Here is a 19552-nt window from a genome sequence, read left to right as displayed (position 1 = left end):
AAGATATATTTTTTGCTCCAGATATTGCATACGAGCCAAAACTGTTTCGTAAAACTTTCACTTTCGAATGTCTGCTCAGATGACATAAATAAGCGTATTGGAAATTAATGAAATTGACTGAATTATTTTATTTCCTTTAATATACTATAGAAATCTTTTCATTTGCTTGACGTGAAAGAAGAACTCTTTTTATGGAACTTAATTATGCTGCTCCACCCAATGAACCAACATTGTGAATCAGAAAAACATCATAGTTTTTTCCTGATTACATAGAACGTATTTAACTAGTTGGAATTGAGTTTCTTTATAATTTCAGTATGTAGAGATTTATACGAATTCTTTTAGAAAAAGTATCTTGTCTGCTTACTAGAATTCGCTTCTTATAGATGGGCATATAATAATGAAAAATATTGTCAATAAGTTAATGCAAGTAACAAACATTTTGGCATTCTCACCCAAATCGACATGTCGGGATGTTGTTCGAGTAATATGGAGGTTGAACTTGATTTCCATAATCTCCATTTTATGTTTTTCATGAAATGGCTTGATGGCTTTCAACTTGTTAAGATCCTTTTCCAGACACAGCTCTGCAGATGCAAGTGGTGTCGGAATGGATGAGAACAATTTATAGTTTAAACATACCAGTTTGAAAAATAACTTCATTGTAAGTTACTAATATAGTGTAATCCATTTGCTGAAAACAATTAATACAATACAGGGTTAACCTACCCACGTCGAGACAAAAATACCCATTCTCATTAGACGCCTATCAGAAAACGGCGAACGAACGGCGTTGAATTATATCCGACAGGCGTCAGTGCAGGAATCTTCACAGAAAATTTCCTGCATATGCAATTGGCAATACAACTGAAAGAGTCGATCTTCAATTTTGGAACGGGCACACTTGCAGATCGGTTTCGGGCTCCTTAGCCACTCGCCAGTGGAAGATAGTGACCATCATCGACGTAAAGTCAATGATATTCCATAATTGAACATCGAAATTCTTTCAGAGTATTTCATTCCTCGTCTTAAGTTGGAGCGAACATAAAAAATGTCACTCCATCTAGTGGACGAGGTACTAACCAACTGCATAGCCAAAATTTGCCCGATTCCTCTGAATAAGGAAGAAAAACTTCCTTATTAGTCAGTGAACTATGCTTGAAGACAGTCAGTAAACAAATCTAAAGAAATGAACTTTAAATGTTCAAGCCCGTCTCGGATATACCTACAAAGTAGGTTGAATGGACTGACGCCTATCAGAAAACAACTACTCCACTGGCTAATACCACGAACGGCGTTGAATTATATCCGACAGGCGTCAGTGCAGGAATCTTCACAGAAAATTTCCTGAGGGATGTCCGATTTCTCGTATCTAGTGCTTCAGGAAACCGAACAGTTACGGCAGTTTTCCTTCGAAGTAATCTGCAAGAAATCAAAAATGGACATTTAGAAGGCGACTACGTGCTACTAGATTATCTTCTACTGCTACTGGCCCGCCGCTTTCCCGTGAACACCAGATTGCAAGATTGGAATTTTTCACGAGAACACTAGGCTTGGACAGTAGCGAATTGAAGGCGAGTATTCTGTCTTAGGGGCTCAGATGGGGCTCGGATACGAGTATGAAGACGACCTCAAGCCTGTATTGCCGAGCGGCTTCCATTTGGTGGCAGATAGCAGATTTTGTTTGACGCTCACACGGAATTATTCTTCATCGAAAATGGGGACATTGAATGTACATAGGTACTTGATGGAGGGGTTCTAGAAGCCCATGTTTTACCATATATACTTTTTCTTGGAGACGACGCAACATTTATGCATGACAAAGCAAGGCCACACACTGCCCAGATCGTTACTCGGTATCTTGAAGAGGTTCAACTCACGTGATTTGTTTGGCCTGCGCATAGTCCAAATTTAAATCTTATTGAACATGTTTGGGATGAGCTCAAGAAACGTTTACGGAGACATGTGCCGGCTCCCAAAAATTGCAGAGAACTACGTGACATACTGGTACAAGAGTGGGGAAATCTTCCGCATAATGTTATCCTAAATCTGGTCCAAAGCATGCCTCGTCGTTTGTAAGCTGTTATCGCTGCAAGAGAAGGAAAACAATCGTTACTGAAGCCCTTACAATTTTGTATTTTTCAACCAGAGTAAAAATTTTCATTTAATTTCCTACCAAACTAAAGTAGAATTTATCATTTTCAGTGTTGACAGATAAATTTGGACAACCACAAATTTTTTTTCCAGGACATGTTGAAATATGTGACTCCAATTTTATGCCCGGCAGTGTACAATTTACGCGAAATATCACGTTAAAGTTTTGCAGACATAATTAACTTTCATTTCTGTACTGTACTATCTTTTTTTGAATTTTATGTTGCCCAAAACATCTCCTTCAATCGTCCTCACCTCAGAGTTTATATCTCATTCCACTCGACGAAAGTTATAGAAATTCAAAATGTATTCTGATAGTTTCATTTGTGCCAATTTTCCATTCGTGATCGATATTGAATAGAAAACACATTTGAAATAAGTATAATTATTTCCTTAGAAGATAATTAAAAATTTCGATTATCTAGTTGTTTTGTTTATCTGTTTATGTAAGTCCATGGAATACCAGTAAATAACCACAACCAATTGAATGTGATGGTTATGTCACAATTACCCCACGAATGGGATACACATAATTTAATTCCTGACCGTGATGAATGGTGATAAATAATTGTGGAATGTATACTTCTCAAGCTTATTAATATACTGAGGTAACGTTAACTGTGAGAAATTTTAATGTTATAAAATACTCCCACAAAAACTTGGTTAATTCGTTTTAGACAATTCACAGATTCAAAGAAATACATCAAGTACAGCATTCACTTTCTATATATTCAATATACGTAACATTTAATGCTGTAATAATGCGTTTCGAATTATGGAAAGACAATCGAAATTCATGTGATTGAATTTAAAATGCAGAATAATCACTTTATTCTCTTTGAAGATGACGTAACAATTTAAAATTGAATGCAAAAGACCAAATCATTTCTCAATGTCAATACTACAGAAAATTCAATTAACAAAAAAGCATCCAGTGCTGAAAGCTGTAAGTTCGTGACCAGAAGAAATTTTAAGTAGGTTGCTTATTTGATTTACATGCCTAGTTCAAATTTCAGTAACTTTGAGTGCAGTGCAAATTCGTTTCTGTAAATGGGGATCTCGTAAACGATAAGAGTGTCGGTTAAAAGTCGGCAAAGTTGCGTATTTTAGTGACCTATTCAATGATGTAAAAAATAGAATAAAGCTTTTTTGGTTCTGGAGATATACAGAAAAAAAACAAAAAATCACAAACTATGTTTTTGGCTATATTTTCTTTATTCGCAGACATATTGAAAATCTGTCCACATTTTGCTATTGACACTTGATGTGGGCTCTCAGAATATATCCATGAATCTTTCATACAGGGCCAGGACTTGGGCCACCCCCATCTTTGAATTTTTAAATGCGGACCTGTATTTTTTGTTGTAGTTTTTGGATCGTAGACGTTCACTTCATACTGAGAAATTAAATTCAATTTTATATTTCGGGATTTTTCGGTAATATTCGATTATACTTGTGTGAATTATTCCCTTTTAAATTACGGCCCTCGAAATTGGTTGACTGAGTTGAATAAAAACACAATAGAAACTTTCACGTCTCCCTATGTACGGTAGAGTTTTTTGAGATTTTTTTTTTTCGTTTTTAGGTAACTGATGAGCAGAAACAAAAATGGTAGCAATAATAACATCCGAAACGAACACTATAATCGTATTCTAGCATGTTTTCAAAAACGATTCGTAGTGACGTCATTAATAATGAGACTTGCCAGAATGAAATGATTCAATTTGTATCAGATGTCAAATTCAATAATAAACAAACTTTTCAAAATATGGATCAACAAGTAGCTATTCTCCTTCATCTAGTTAACCAACAATATGAAGAAACTAATGAAATGATCAAAGTGGTGTTACATGGTCTAATAAATGATAATACTTATATAAACCATATAGTAATAATTATGAGTTATCGTGAACAACATATCAGAATACTACATTATGCTGAAGAATGGTTAGTAAGATACATCAATTATGACTTTTTCTCCCTGTTTCGAATGACTCGAGATTCATTCGACACTGTACTAAGAGATATAGAATGTGAAGAAATACATAAGGATTTTGTAGGAGGAAATTAACATATTTCCTCTGAAAAATTGATCCTTATGACTCTCTGGTGGCTTGGAAAGGGAGAGGTTTTAGCATCAGTAGCTGACAGATTCAATATCGGTTTGAGTACAACTAACTCAAGCACAGAGTTAATTTTGGATTCAATACTAGGGCTTTTAGATAATTATATAATGTGGCCTTCTGCTAAAGAACTACTTGCAATAGAAGTAAATTTCAGAGATAGAGCTGGATTTCCAGGTGGTGCCATTGATGGTTGCAATATCAAGTTCAAAGCTCCATATCCACAACAAAATAGTTATATTGACCGAAAAATGCAACACTTAATCAAATTACAGGGAATAGTAATAGCTAGTAAAATTTTCATAAATGTTATGGTAGGTTTTCCTGGTTCAGCTCATGATGCTAGAGTTTTTACTAATTCAGGAATATTCAATAATGTGGAACAAGGAAAATATAGAAAGTATTTTCCTTCAGACGAGTATCATCTCGTGGGTGACTCAGCTTATCCTTTATTGAAATGGATGCTGAAGCCTTATGAAGATAATGGTGTTTTGAATGCAATTTCAACGCAATTTCAACACAAAATTGAGTCGAACAAGGATAGTAGTTAAACACTCTTTTGGACTTCTCAAGTCAAGATAGAGAATCCTCAACTATGTCAATGTGAATAGTGTAAAAAAAGCAGTTAAAATTATAATGGCATGTTGTATACTACACAATTTTTGTTATATAAATAATGACCCATGGAATGAGTATATTCCACTACCAGAAGATGATTGATATGAGAATAAAATAAACGAGAAACAATAGCTGCCCAGCTACCAATGTAACTACTTTTTTGTTTATTTTTATAAATCAATGTGCCTTGAATAAAAACTATTCAACTCACTCATTTCTGTTCTCTTCCCTTTTCGATTTAAAAGTAATGCACTTTACTTGAAAATAACATTCATTTCTTTCAATCTGGTAACATAAATATAATACTCCGACATAGAGATCTGAATAAATAATTCTTAATTTTCTAAAAAATAAATGTTTTGTTCTAAAGTCAAATATCACAAAAAAATAAATACACTAATTCTTTGAAAAGTATAAACCAGTCAGTGCATGATACATGAAACTTTACCCTTCAAGTTTCTCAGAATCAAGTCTTCGGTTGGGATGAACCGTCTGCTTGCTTCTAGCAGTTCAGTAATTTCCATTGTCTGTTCATGCCTTCACTGATTCTGGACCTTCAATACATCGATGAGTTCTTCAAACTGATTGGTTCTTACAGTCCTTTCTTCTCTTATTATATTCTCTACAATGGTCAAAACAGACTTTTTGGGACGGACAGATTTGTTAATTGCTTTAAATTCATTTATTTTTGAATTGTCAGATTCAGAAGTTGAAGGTCGACAGAGATATTCATCAGCGTCTATTTTGCTTGGGTCCTCCAGAGTCTCTTTGTGAGGTGATGATGATCTACTCAAGTCCAGCAAAAACTCAGGGTTGGACTTGTACTTGTCCCAAAGAATATCATCTGACTCATCAAAAATTGAGGTTTTTTAAAAAACCTTCCCCAGTTTGTCTTGACTGACCTTTATATTTCATGTAGGAATGCTGCAAATTCATAAACTTCTTGTGGCACTTCTCTCTACCTGAAACGCCCTCTCCAACAAAGAATCCCATTTCATTCATTCTAACAGTTTTTGTTATTGAACATATCATTTAGTGATTTCTTCAAAGATATAAAAGCCTAACAAGCTTCAACATCTTCATCAGTAGGATTTTTTGCGGAGGTCCATATACTTTTTGATGATTCTGATGACATTGAGGAGTCTGATGTTAGGGTTTCGTGCAAGTGTTTATTTTCCAAATTATCCTCTCCAAAGTGTTTTTGAATTTGCTTTAAATAATTTGCGGCACATTCAGGATCTGAAAACATTTAAATGCAAAATCTCTAAATAAAAGAACAACTTTCATTGCACACCTTGTAAACTCTGGAAAGTGTTGAAATCGACATCCAAGCAATAATTTGCCAGCTTTATTTTGTACATCCTCACAAAGTGTTTGATAAATACATTTTCGAAAACAATCAAAGCAGAAAGTGACAACTGACGTAACGTAACGTCAAATTCAGTTTCAAAACCAACCTCACGTTAGTTTTGAATCATCATGAATACGATTCAAATTATAATTCATGTGACGTCATCGTTTCAACGCCAGAATGAATGTATTTGAATCACAGACGAATACGTTTTGAATACATGAGCGCCAGAAAATGCATCAGGTTAACAGATCTCCGTTGGTGATCATTTTTTAAAGCATTATCAAAAGCAGAAGGAATTTCAAGAAAACAAGACCTAGAGGTACCATAAAAGATTCATTTCTGTTTCGGATCATTAACTTCATAAATAATAATTTCTTTTGTCATTTCGGAACTGATGGTGTATAGGATTTTCTACCAAACTATTTTTACAGCGTCATGTATTTGGTAACTATTGGTGAAAGAGTCTATTATCACTTGTCAAATAATCTTGTTTGAAAGTACACTGACAACTATTTTTATTTTATTTTCGATACTTTCATCTGAGGAAGTTAATGTATAGTGAAACACAAGTTGTGGTTTTGTGAACTGTTAAGTGAAAATTTTATGATAAAGTATTTCTTGAATACAAACGAGGTTATTTTCAATCTATCCCAAATGCTCAGAAATGGGATAAATATTTTTATAAAACAAATGCTCTAAATTGAAAGAGATATAATTTTAGGAGAGATTAATTCTAGAAAAAGAAAGGTTTCCTCTTTTCCTTCATCACACAAAAAAAGAAATTGATTGGTAAAAAAGCTTCACACAGATTTGTAGATCTTGCAAAGAAACTGAATAAAAACCCCTTTCGAAATAACTACTTTCATACAAACATTGAAGGATGTAGTTATTTCGAAAGGTTTTCTCTTCCACTTTCTGTTTGAAAGTAATTTTTTGTATGACCTACACACCTTTGTGAAGATTGTTCATAATTAATTGCTTTCTTCCTTTCTTTGAAAGTTTCCAACATTTTTTTGTATCAAGATGGAGTAGTAGAAAGCCAATCTTTTTCTTTTCCACAAATGCATCTATCTTGTATAGTGGTTCAGATAAATGCATGTATCTTGAATAGTTGTTAGGAATACAATTGTCTATTAGGAATTATATCAATAATTATCACACCTTGTACCTTGAAATCTTTAGGTGACATTTAGGATTTTCAAAAATAACTAAAGACCATGTCTGAACTAATTAATGGTGTAATTTCATTTATGCCCAAAAAATCGGCACCTATAACCTTCAGATACGACAGTGGAAATTTCAATACAAATCTCCCTCATAAACCAGTTCAGAAGACTGTTAGGAACTCAAGAAAGAGAAAAAATGAATCAAAAGTTTATCAAGCTACGGGGGACGAAGTGGGGTGAATTTTTGGAGTGAAAAATGGTTTTTCATCATTTCCATTGAAACTACACCTTTTGAAAAAAATACGGAAGTTATAGAAAATATAGGGACCACAAACTTTCAGATGAACCATTTTTCAGTATTACCTTAAATTTTACGAAAAGAATGTGTGATATTTTTCTCCAACAGAAAGAATTTGTTTTTCATGAAATCTGGTGAAAACCCAACTTTTTTAGTGAACTATCTACTTTCAGATAAAAAACGAGTGTGCTCTAGACCACAGAACTCAAGTAAAACATATGTATATACATACAGTGCATTCATTTCATTTGAAACAAGCCACCCTGAATAACTGTTGGTACAATGATTTTCAGGAAAAATTAAAAAACTTGTCAACAATAGTATACAGGGGGACACATTTTATCTAACTTTCCCTATCGCACCCCCAGAGCATGTCACCATTTTTTTAAAATGAATCACCCTATATTCGTTCCTGAGAAAAATTGGGAAGCAATAAATCAGAAAAAGAGATATTTTATTGATTTTTGAATCAAAATCTGATGACTGGACAATAAGAAGAAAAAATTTTCAAAAGTAAATGTTCAAAAACGTTTTCACCAACTTCCATACAATGGTACAAATGAGCTTCCATTGACGCCCTCACATGGTTGTGAATCTCGGGAGTTATTTCTCTGAAATGCCTCATGATATTCTCTCTCAAATCTTCTATTGTTGTTGATTCCATCTCATACACTTTAGACTTCAAATGACCCTATAGAAAGAAATATATAGGAATGAGATTCGAAGACCTTAGTGGCCATTCTGTAGGACCTCTTCTGCCAATTCAGCGACCAGGAAAATGATCATCCAAAACTTGTCGCACTGGAGCTGTATAATGAGGAAAAACTATTTCGTTTTCGAATAAATTTATATCCTCCTCAATAGTTCTATTGATGCATGGTATTATTCGATTCTCCAACATATCCAAATATTTATCACTGGTCAAATTACCATCGATAAACAAATGTCCTATGATGTGGTCACCTAAAATTCCTTGCCAAACATTCAGGTTTTTAGGTCGTTGGGTATGAACTTGACGGTATGAATGAGGATTCGTATCACTCCAATATCGACAATTATGCCGATTCACCACTCCGTACAAACTAAACGTACATTCATCCGAGAAACAAATTTTATAAAAGAAATTTTGATGCTAGAATTCTGAAAATATTTATACGACTGATTCCTGATTCTGGAGATAACTTAGTAAGATATTGCGAATTTTCCATTAGTCTAACGAGCCCTAAAACTGCAGTACAAATAGCTATCGTTGACAACTCCTGAACGGTTATGCTTTTTAGTGTTAACAAATCCAGTTTCCATAAATTTGTTCAACAATTCTAAAACGTATTTGTGTAGTACCTACATTTCTTTCTGGATGATTTTCATTGAACATACGGGCAGCAGCTCTAGCACTATTTCCATTCTGGTAGTACAAACTCACTTTTTCAAAACCGTTTTCGAAGCGTGTAAATTGCTTCTCAAGAATTCACAAAAACAGAAACACCATTTGTAACTTCACCTGGTAGGTAATCGTTATTGTAGAACAAGACAAATACAAAATGAAGAGAATATCGAATTCAAACTTACTAGGCAAAATAAGACTTTTTTGAAGTATACTTCACAAAAACACCTATGAAACCTACCTACGTGACAGATTATACAAAAATTCATTCAGGGTGGCTCGTTTTCAAGTCAAATAATTTTTATCTCCCGAACTATGAGCTTCAGACCATAATATATTCTACTTTGTTGAAATCTGTTCATCATGGAACATCTGATAATGGAAAACAATTGATCCAATAAAAAAAAATTGTAGCATTCTCTGGGGGTGCGATAGGGAAAGTTAGATCAAATGTGAATATGTCAAAATGTGTCCCCCTGTATACTATAGTTTCCTGAAAATCATTATTCCAAAAGTTATTCAGGGTGGCTCATTTTCAAATCAAATAATTTGTAGCTCCCTAATCATAAGCTTCAGACCATATGTTTTATACTTTGTTGAAATATGCTAATCATAGGGCATTTGATAATGCGAAACAATATGGGGTGAATACACTGTATATTAATTTTCCACAAATATTCAAATTCATTATGGGTTTTCATTGATAAATTAATATTTTGAATAGAATGTTTGTTTTTATTTATTATTTTAATTATCGGATACATCAGTAATTACTGTGATTGTAAGACCGAGATAATAGGCTTATATGTAGTGTGAGGAATAAGATACATATGTTTTCGAATGAAAATTAGAGAGGTATCTTGAGAAAACTGCATCGATTGTTGTTCCATGTCTTGTGGTAGGCTAATTACAGTTATTATTCATTTGTATTTCTAATTTATCTTGTAGACAGTTTACCAAGAGTTGACATCTTCGGACGCGAAATTAACATTGAAATCTCCTGCTAAAATTAGTGACAACGTGTGATAGTTTTCTCCTAATTCTTCAGAGCCTAATCAACCGTAAATGTATGCTTTCATCTCTCTCTCTCCTGCCGTTACAGTAATATACAAAACGAAACTCTCTCTTTCTGTCTTCGCTAACTCAAACCTCCTTCTCAACTTCTGTTCGCCTCGCCCTATCACATTTTTCGTAACGCTCTCTTCACGCATTCACCAGCTTATTCCCAAAGTCAAACACGCGTAAAGAAGTTTTACTTCAAAAATAACATTCCTATAAAAAAAGTTGTCGGAAAATATGAATTACTGAAAAAACTTGATTTCAAACAACATTTTCTTGGGTTCAATACACCTTGGCGATTTTTTTCATGGTAATGTCACTTCTTGTGTACGATGTGCAAGATGTTCTGATATAAAAAAGATGAAAATGCAGTTATGTAGTATACAAAAAGGTATGTTTCTTATTTTACTATGAGATTTGCTCATAATCAGAATGTCATGAAATCATACGAAAGGGGCACCAAAAATGTATTTTCCTTCCGTGTTCTGAGACCGGATCTGAGTTTAGGGTGTACGTACAGAGGCCTGGACCAAGGTTTATTGTGCGTTGTTTGGGCATTCTCTTGTTGCCTCCTACCTCGACCGTGACAAATCCATTGAATTCTTCAGTCTTTGTCCCTTTTCAGCAGAGGCGTGTTTTAGGGGAGTGAGGAGTTAGATGAAATAATCTGTTTTGTATTTTTTGAAAAAATGGAAAAACTGAAATTTTTCACATCTACATTTATGAATATTACTGGAGTTATTTCCCAACACCAATTATTATTATTATTATTATAAAGTTGACTGTCGTTTCAAACACAAATTGAAAATTAATATTGGTATTTACAATGATTTCCAGGTATTTTATCTATACTGCAATGTACTTCAGAAATACAATATTTCTGAAAAAATTGTGTCGACTTCTTTTTTGGATATTTTCACTGCGTCTTCAGACGAGGGAGATTTTAGATTACGAAACGAAAGCAGATTTTAGATTCCAGGACGAAAGCAAATTAAAGTAAAAATGAAAACAAATTTTAGTAGAAACCAAAGCAGATTTTAGCCGAAACGAAAGCTTCCGAAACGTTAAGATAATTACCAGTATAATTTAATATTTAAAAAAAACTAACCAATAGAGTTTATTCTATGATTTTCACTATAAGGGTTTTACAAAAACCGCGACACGTGTTTCGCTATACAATAGCTTCTTCAAGCATAATGTTATGCTTGTGAACATCATAGAATAAACTCTATTGGTTAGTTTTTTGAATATGGATTTTCATCAAGTATCGGCCAGTTCTATTCAATTATTTAATATTTCTATTGATAGGCAAAATTATTGAGTAAAACAAGTCACTGATAAATAGAATACCTTTTTGTGAAAAGTATGTTGAATTTCTGCAGTAACTAATCGAAATGAACTAAAATGTTCGCCATTGTTTAATCTGTATAAAGTTTCATTATATTTTTTCAGATTGTACGACGTGAAAATACCCGAAATCTGGTAGATGAAAACACTAATTTCCTCCACAAAACTGATTTCCGTTCAATATTGAAAAAACATTTTGAAAATCGAACAATAATTCACGTTCGTAGACCCAATACTGTTTCTTGAATGATGTTGAATGATTTTACAATGAATGAATAAAAGGGGGTCATTGTAACAGTTATAACACTGATATTGTAGTAGTTCGGATCCAACAAATTGTTTTAGAAAGATTGATAGAGATAAGGATGAATTCGTTCGTAGAAAATTTATAGCTCAATCTGTTTTCTCTTGATAAAGATGTGTGATTCATGGTAAAATTAATATACTAATTTTTGAACCCCAATGATGAAATTATTATATCTCGAAACACTGGCAAGGAAGAATAAAAAAATAAACGTTTTTCTGAAATATTTTCAAAAATAAAACATCCAAGATATATTATTCATAATCGAATGTATATCGAAATACCAAAACAGTTTGAATAGTTGCGTTTTTTGCCATTCTTCCATGTACTATGGAGGATGACTTATTTCCTTTCACACACTTGAGTTCAAATCTGACTGAATACAAATTTGTTTTTTTTCACTACTTGAGGACGTGAAGCAGAAGATGATCTCTCTTTCTTAGGAGAGGAATCGTCTCTTCTGAGTACTTTTGCCAATGCCCGTTTGCATTCAAAAAGAGAAAAGTATTTTTTCTATTAGTTCGTTCCTGAATTATCATGTCAGAAATTTTGAAAAATATGAAATTATACGCAATTTGATATTGTTTGAGCTTGGTGTACCTATGGAGAATATAAGTTACTGAAAATGCAAAATAATATTATAACATAAACTCAAAAATTTTAGTGTCAAAATTAAAATTCAATTACTTATCAAAAATATTAATGTTGGCAGTGCCTGTCATGTCATTATTTGTAATCAATTATGTAGGTAGCTGTGAAAATCCGTGAAAGTTGCTGAGCCTTCATTTTTTCTTGGTTCCATAGGCACTGAGAAAAAAAACCAATAGAATGAAAAATCTATATTTTCGAACCATTTACTTCGATATGATAAGAGGTTTAAAATTGTAATCTTGATACAGTCTCTTGCCAGTTAATTTTTTCTTGTTTTCACTGTAACATGAAAAAATGACTTGTGAAAATCATTAAACTTATAGAATTTTCGGTGTCTTTTTTTTAATATTACTTTGGTTTCTGATATTCGGACTTGATCTAAACATATGTAAAGAACTTATTTTTGAAATTGATTGACCCCTTCCTCTCTTTGGAAGATTCCCACATTTTTTTTATGAAGATGGAAAAGTAGAAAGCCAAAATTTCTTCCCAAAAAAATAAAATCACACTTCCTCCCGAACAAGTTTAAAAATATGTTTGAAATATGTTTAAAATATGTTTTTCCGTTAACCAGCTGTAGCCCCTCGACAAAAGACAACCCTCAGAAGTTGAAACTTGTGCGAGCTAAGGACTAACGAGGTCTTACCTTTTAAAGTGTGATTCCTAACACGTAGACAAGCAGACAGAAGTGGAATATTTTCATTTAGTGGAAATATCTGCATAGTATAAGAAAAATAGCACTTTTCATTGAAGATTACTCTGACGAAGTAAAACACGTCATGTCTTGTCGAACCGTTATGATTGTTATTGATTGGGAAAAATATTCAACATAATAAAGATACATTTATTCTATGTTTCATTAAACGAATTTTTTGGCTTTTCGTAGAAAATGAGCAGTCTCAAAGTCTTTGAAAACAGAATATACTTGTTATAAATTTATGAATACGAGTGTTCTTTATTTTTTCTTATACTCAAAATAGGAAAAATATGTAATCCTCTCTCCTTGAAATACACGCCATTGGTATTCGGTACCATGTGTTGTAAAACTTTCAAAAATATTGGGTTCTATTGCCAATATCTGCAGGTGCGTACAATACCGGTTTTAAATATTTACAGCCTTTGACAGGCAAGTGAACTAAATGCAATTACAGCTTTGGCATATAACCGATACAATCGTTTTCAGGTTTTCCCAAATCTTTGTACCATCCAAAAAGGGACTATTTGTTCATGTGTCCCCTGTTTAGGACCGTACTCGATAATTTTAAGTTACAAAAATTTTCAAACGAAATATGATTCGTCTTGACTTGAAGATGTGCAAAAATAAGTTGTTCATGTTACGTCAGATGGTACTGAAAGGTACTCTGAATGTATATATTGTACTTAGAGTAATCATGTTATTAGGTTCTGTGAATTTTTTTGAGAGTAAATACAAGTGACACTTCATTGTGAGATTTTCACTAAACTGTTTACAAAACCACAACGCGTGTTCCACTATTCAATAGCTTCCCGAATCATGTTCATACATATGAATACGTTATGAATTATCTTCAAGTAGCGGCCAATCCCAATAACACATTTTTCTGAAATTTTGTATATATTTCTCAATAACATTTTGACATGTTATGAACAAAAATGGTACAGAAACTGAAAAAAAGGGTTATTGTTTCACCGTCAAGACAAACTTGACATTTGATCGAACTTGGCGTGCTTTTTTTGGTCTGGGCTCTTCTATTGGGACGATTGGACTTAGTTTCGATGTCGTAACCATATACCCATGATTCGTCACCACTTATGACCCTTTTGGTTGGATGGCCGTTGACCTCATTCAACAATTGGTCAAAGTTCTGCAATTTTGGAACGAACTTCGCTACATTTCATGTCTAAAATTTCCGAAAAAATTGCCTGGCATGAGTCAATCGATATGCTGATATCCTTAGCAACTTCTCTAATAGTGATTCGACTTTTCTCGGTAACAATTTTCTTCAGTTTATCAAAATTTTCATCTGTTGTTGATGTTCTGGAGCATTCACAAATTGTCAACCTTTTCTGAAAAGTATGTACCACTTGTAGCACATTTTTCTGGCTCAGAGTACAATCACCGTATTCCACTGAAGTGAAGTGTTTTTGAGCACCTAATTCCCATTTTCTACATAAAATTCTTTGATCCATTTTTTTCGATATCAGAAAATCGTCGAACACGCAAAACACTTATCTTTTATGCTTCTCGCCTACTATGTGAATGTGTTGAAATAGCTGAAACTGTGAACATTGTTCGAAACGAGTGTACCAATATAAAAAAATAAAAAAAAACAGAACAAAACAAGAACAAAGCCAGTGAAGAGATTTGAGGGTCACATAAATTACGACCTCGTCATCAAATCATGTAACTTCTGTTTCAATTGGTTCTCGAAAAGGGCTTCAAAGCAGAAGCCTAAACGTCTGAACAGATGAAAACACCGAATTGCTGACCTTGGGAACCTATCCGATTATTTAGGATATCATTTATCGGACAGATGCACTCAAGAAAGTGGCAAACAATAGACACGTGTTTCGTGTTTTTGGTCCATCATCAGTATGGTGAAGCCAAGTGAAGACTAGCAGAAGCTAGTCGCACATTTGTGGTTTCAGCGAATAGATCTTGTGTTCAAAAGAAAACTACCAGATAGCTATAGACAGCTAAAGATTATTGAGTGTTTTGATATAAATGAAGGAGACAATTTATCGAACATATCGGACACCCAATAAAGTGGCAAAACATAGACACGTGTTTCATGATATTCAGGCTGCTGAACTCTTTATTGAAACGTTTATTTATATGAGTAACCATCATACTCAAATATAAAAGTTGACAGTTATTCAACTCTCTATCTCTGCTTGGTGGAACATTTTTGAGACCAAAATAGAAATCGGATATACTCAAATTACTCAAACTGCAGTTTGAGTAGAGCCATGAAGATGATAGCACAGCCTGCTATCGAAAGCGCTCGCATATAATAAGTAAAAGTTATTAAAGCTTCAAATCCTTCTTGTGAACAAATGTAAATAGAATTACCATGGATTGTCTTTGATGTTTTTTTTCACTTCTGGTCTCACTACTATAGGTAGAATTTGTAGATAATTCTTGAACTTCGATTGTATTCGAATACTATTTAATTCGACACACAAAATTAATTCAACTCCACCTATATAATTATCATCATATTTTCAGTGTCGTTTTTTTACGAATCGCGAGGAATATAATAGGAAATATATTTTTTTATAATTGGGTTTGATGATTATACATTTAGGCAAATTTTGTGAATTTTTTTGTATTTATCAATTCTAAATCATTAAAAACCGAGGAATTGATGTAAATTGAGAGACCAATTTTGATAATTTTTTGCAATCTCTATAACTTGAGATTACGATATTTGATGTAATGGCACAATTAGGGTAATAGTTTAGCTGTACTTGACAAATTATTTATAGTCTATATGCGAATGGCATAAAAACTAAATAGTTACCGAACGTCGGCAATTTCTCTGTATGGCATGGTGGCGTGGCGTAATTTACGAGGTCTAATCATTATTTTTGTGAGAGGTATTGATTAGTGAATTTATCAGACCCGGTGTATTAGTATTTTTTTCAGCTGTTCGGATTGCCTTCGTATACACTATACCAGATAATTCAGAAATATTTGTGTTTCTGTGCTGTTTAAGCTTGCAAAAAAGGTTTTTATTTTTCACAAGTTTTATAATTTTTGTTTTGGTGAGTTGAACTAAAGCAATAACCATGTTTTTTTAAACTATCTTTATGAGAAAACTTCAACAACCTATGAACTTCATAGCAGAAATATCGTGAAAATGAAAACAGTTGAACAGAAGCCTTAGGTAGCCAAATAAAATGTAGAATGGGAATATATTATCAAACAATCAGAAAAAATTATACAGGAATAATCTGAATATGAATGTGTCCAATTGATAAGAAAAATATTGAACTACGAGTCCTTCGTTCCTTTTGGCTCATAGTCAAATATAATTATTGTATCCAAAAACAAGCACTTTTCCTAATCACCAGAAATGTAATACTCTTCTCGACGCGCGTTTCACTAATCAAGTTGGCGTCTTCAGGAGGGGAAAAAAACAGTTTTCTTCTCATCATTCTCAAATTCATTTTCCCCTTATTCCCCACCAACCTTCAATATTCTTCTCCCCTACTTAGGTTTTAACTACGCCAGCGCCATCTATGAATGATCCCATTGCCATCCAATTATTTGGCCATAAGTTTGACATACTATTGATATTTAGATAACATCTTCAGTCCATATTACGAAATAACATCGATTTTCTATCGTAAATTAAATTGATTTCAATATCCACTGTTTTAGACAGTCTTCATGTACACATCAGCACTGATTTTATTTAAAGAATAGGATACTGCATTTTTAACAAAAAAAATAGTAAAAGCTTCCAGAAATTAATGAAAAAAGGGAATTGAAACCTTTCAATATTTTTTACTACTTTTATTTGTAACTAACGTTACTGCAGTTTCGTCCTATAAGGACAATGGTTGATTACATGAGCCCTCCTGTAGGTAATAATAGAGGCACTTGGCTTGATTGAGTACCTGAATTTTGTTTACTAGTTACAATGCGGATATGCTTATTTGAAAACCGGTGAGTAAACTAAATCAATTTGATCATTTAACAGGTTGCACCCGCAATGTTTATTCTTGTGAATTTACAAGGATTGTAAATAATTGAATTCGCAACCCTTCCTTGCATGGGGCAAAATTATCGTATCGTTTAGATTCGTTTAGATAAACTCCAGATTTCTCCAACTTGTACACTTTATCTTTGGCATTGAAAAGGAAATCAGATAACCCGGCATGTGGCCTGAAGACCACTTGAGAAAAAACAATGTTTAAGTGGCCTTCAGACCACATGCCAGGTTATCTGATTTCTTTTTCAATGCCAAAGACAAAGTGGACAAGTTGGAGAAATCTGGGGTTTATAAGAGTTTATAAGTATCTGCGTTGAAACCATTATTATGACCTATCTGGTGTAAATATACCAATTTCCCTAGCTAGATTGTTAGCAGACAAAGGCAGTGAGAATGCTCTGTGCAACATTGAATTGTAGGCTACTAACTTATGACTGTCTGGATGGAAAGAATCGCTTGGGATGGTAATGCCTGTACAGCTAGGTTTTCTGAAAATATTGAACTCAAATTTATTCTGATTGTGTGTAAGGGCCAAGTCTAAGAAATTTATCTGTTTCTCTATCTCTGCTTCGAGTGTGAACTGAATGTTGCTATTGAGATTATTCCTGAATATCATAAACTGGTTCAGCTGTCGTGTGGTACTTCTAGCTGAAACAGGCGAGAATATCGTCTACATATCTGTACCAAAAATGAATACGTTTTTTACCCACATCGGAATTTACTATAGTGGTCTCCAAGTTGTTCATAAATATGTCTGCTAAAAGTGGACTAAGGTATGAACCCATTGGTAAACCTGAATCCTGTTTATAAAATTTGTTGTTGAACTGTAAGTAGCTCTGATTTAGGCACACATCGAAAGCTGTTGGAACTGCAAAGGAAGTGATATGGTCTATATGGCTTGATCTTACATATCCAAAATGAGGGGCTTACACTAGTTGTACGGTATGTTGGAGAACATACACTTTACATCGAATGAAACTAAAATTGAATTATGTGGCGTGGTTTGGTTTCGTATGTTTTTTACTAAAGTCAGTGAATTTTTAATGCTGTGAGGCGGGACGAAATTGATAATATTTTTGAACAACTTATTGAGATGTATTCCCAGTTCTATTACCGGACTATTTATAAACGAAACTACTCTTTATGTGTTTTCATCAGGCCATACAGTTTCCAGAATTTCCAGTAACGTCATTAAATTATTGTCATGTCAATAATTCCTACGAAATCTTAAAATTTCATATCACGATCTCAAGGCCCTTCACAAATGATATTATAAATATAAATGGTTTGAAAAACGGTTCATATATCTGAATATTATCGGTTTTCGCGAACCATGCGGGGCTTAAAAGTTTCAATAGGAAATAAGCTGAGAGAGACGAGGGAGGTTATTAGTAATCTATTTTTGATATAATGGTAATTTTTTGGTTTCACCAAAAAAATACTATTTCGAATGGAGAATAGATTAAAAACTAATCCATCAATAGTTATTACACTGATTATCTATTCACACCCTTCCTTACTATATATAGTCTATAGTTAGGTACTGTTTCATTTCATTCGAGTTAATAAGTTATAATAATTATGTGACGATGTGACAAGAGACTGATACAAATAACAAACTGACAATTGAGATGAGGAAAAGATGTTAAAAATATGTTTTTCCGTTAATCAATTGTCGCACCCCTACAAACAACAAGTCAATATTTTTTATAAAGCCGTCCGCGATGAAACAATTCAATAATCAACTCTGAGGGTATTCATACATTGAAAGGTGTACTAACAGTATTTTGAGTTTTCAAGTGCCAGTTACATTCGTCAAATAATCATCGATTCATAATTTATGTCTCAAAAACCCCTAGAATCAAATGTTAATAGATATGTCTTTTCTTGAGTTTCACTTGATATTTTTTGATTACTCCTAGCATTTTCTACGTACTCAACTTTCCATATAGTTAGGTTTGCTCAACCCCCACATCCCAAGCCAATGCACTTGCCAAAAACAGCATGCACAGTGGTTCAGGCAGTGAAAGATCAACAAGGACAGCCAACCCGCATATATCTGTTTAATCTGTTTAAAATCTGTTTTACCGTTAATCAACTGTCGCCCCCACACGAACGACAACTCTCAGAAGTTGAGAAACTTGTGCGAGCTAAATTCTCTCCAGAAAAATATCTGGTCGAGGCAGGAATTGAACCCACGGTCTTCCGATCGTGAGTCGGGCGCACTACCACCGCGGTCAATTCCATAGTACTACATAATAGTATACGAAGTAATGTGATTACTAGTTTCTTTTTCATACTTACTTAGTACGTGAGGTAACCAAAGCATCTCAAGTACTTCCTAATACTAAGTATTATAATAAGTGGATGTTAAAATATTTCGGATTAGAAAAA

At 33.5% G+C, this 19552-nt stretch overlaps 1 protein-coding gene across 5 annotated transcripts in view; it reads left to right on the top strand.

Annotated features, from left to right (window-relative positions):
- The window catches only part of Cpap1-g (cuticular protein analogous to peritrophins 1-G), a 70987-nt gene that overhangs the window by 33519 nt on the left and 17916 nt on the right, over nt 1–19552 (top strand). The window lies entirely within an intron of this gene.

Source organism: Leptinotarsa decemlineata, unplaced genomic scaffold (assembly GCF_025532065.1).
Source record: "Leptinotarsa decemlineata unplaced genomic scaffold, Ldec_3_MD MMD2_tig00026299_RagTag_RagTag, whole genome shotgun sequence".
Taxonomy (NCBI): domain Eukaryota; kingdom Metazoa; phylum Arthropoda; class Insecta; order Coleoptera; family Chrysomelidae; genus Leptinotarsa; species Leptinotarsa decemlineata.
This window is presented reverse-complemented; position numbering and strand designations above follow the sequence as displayed.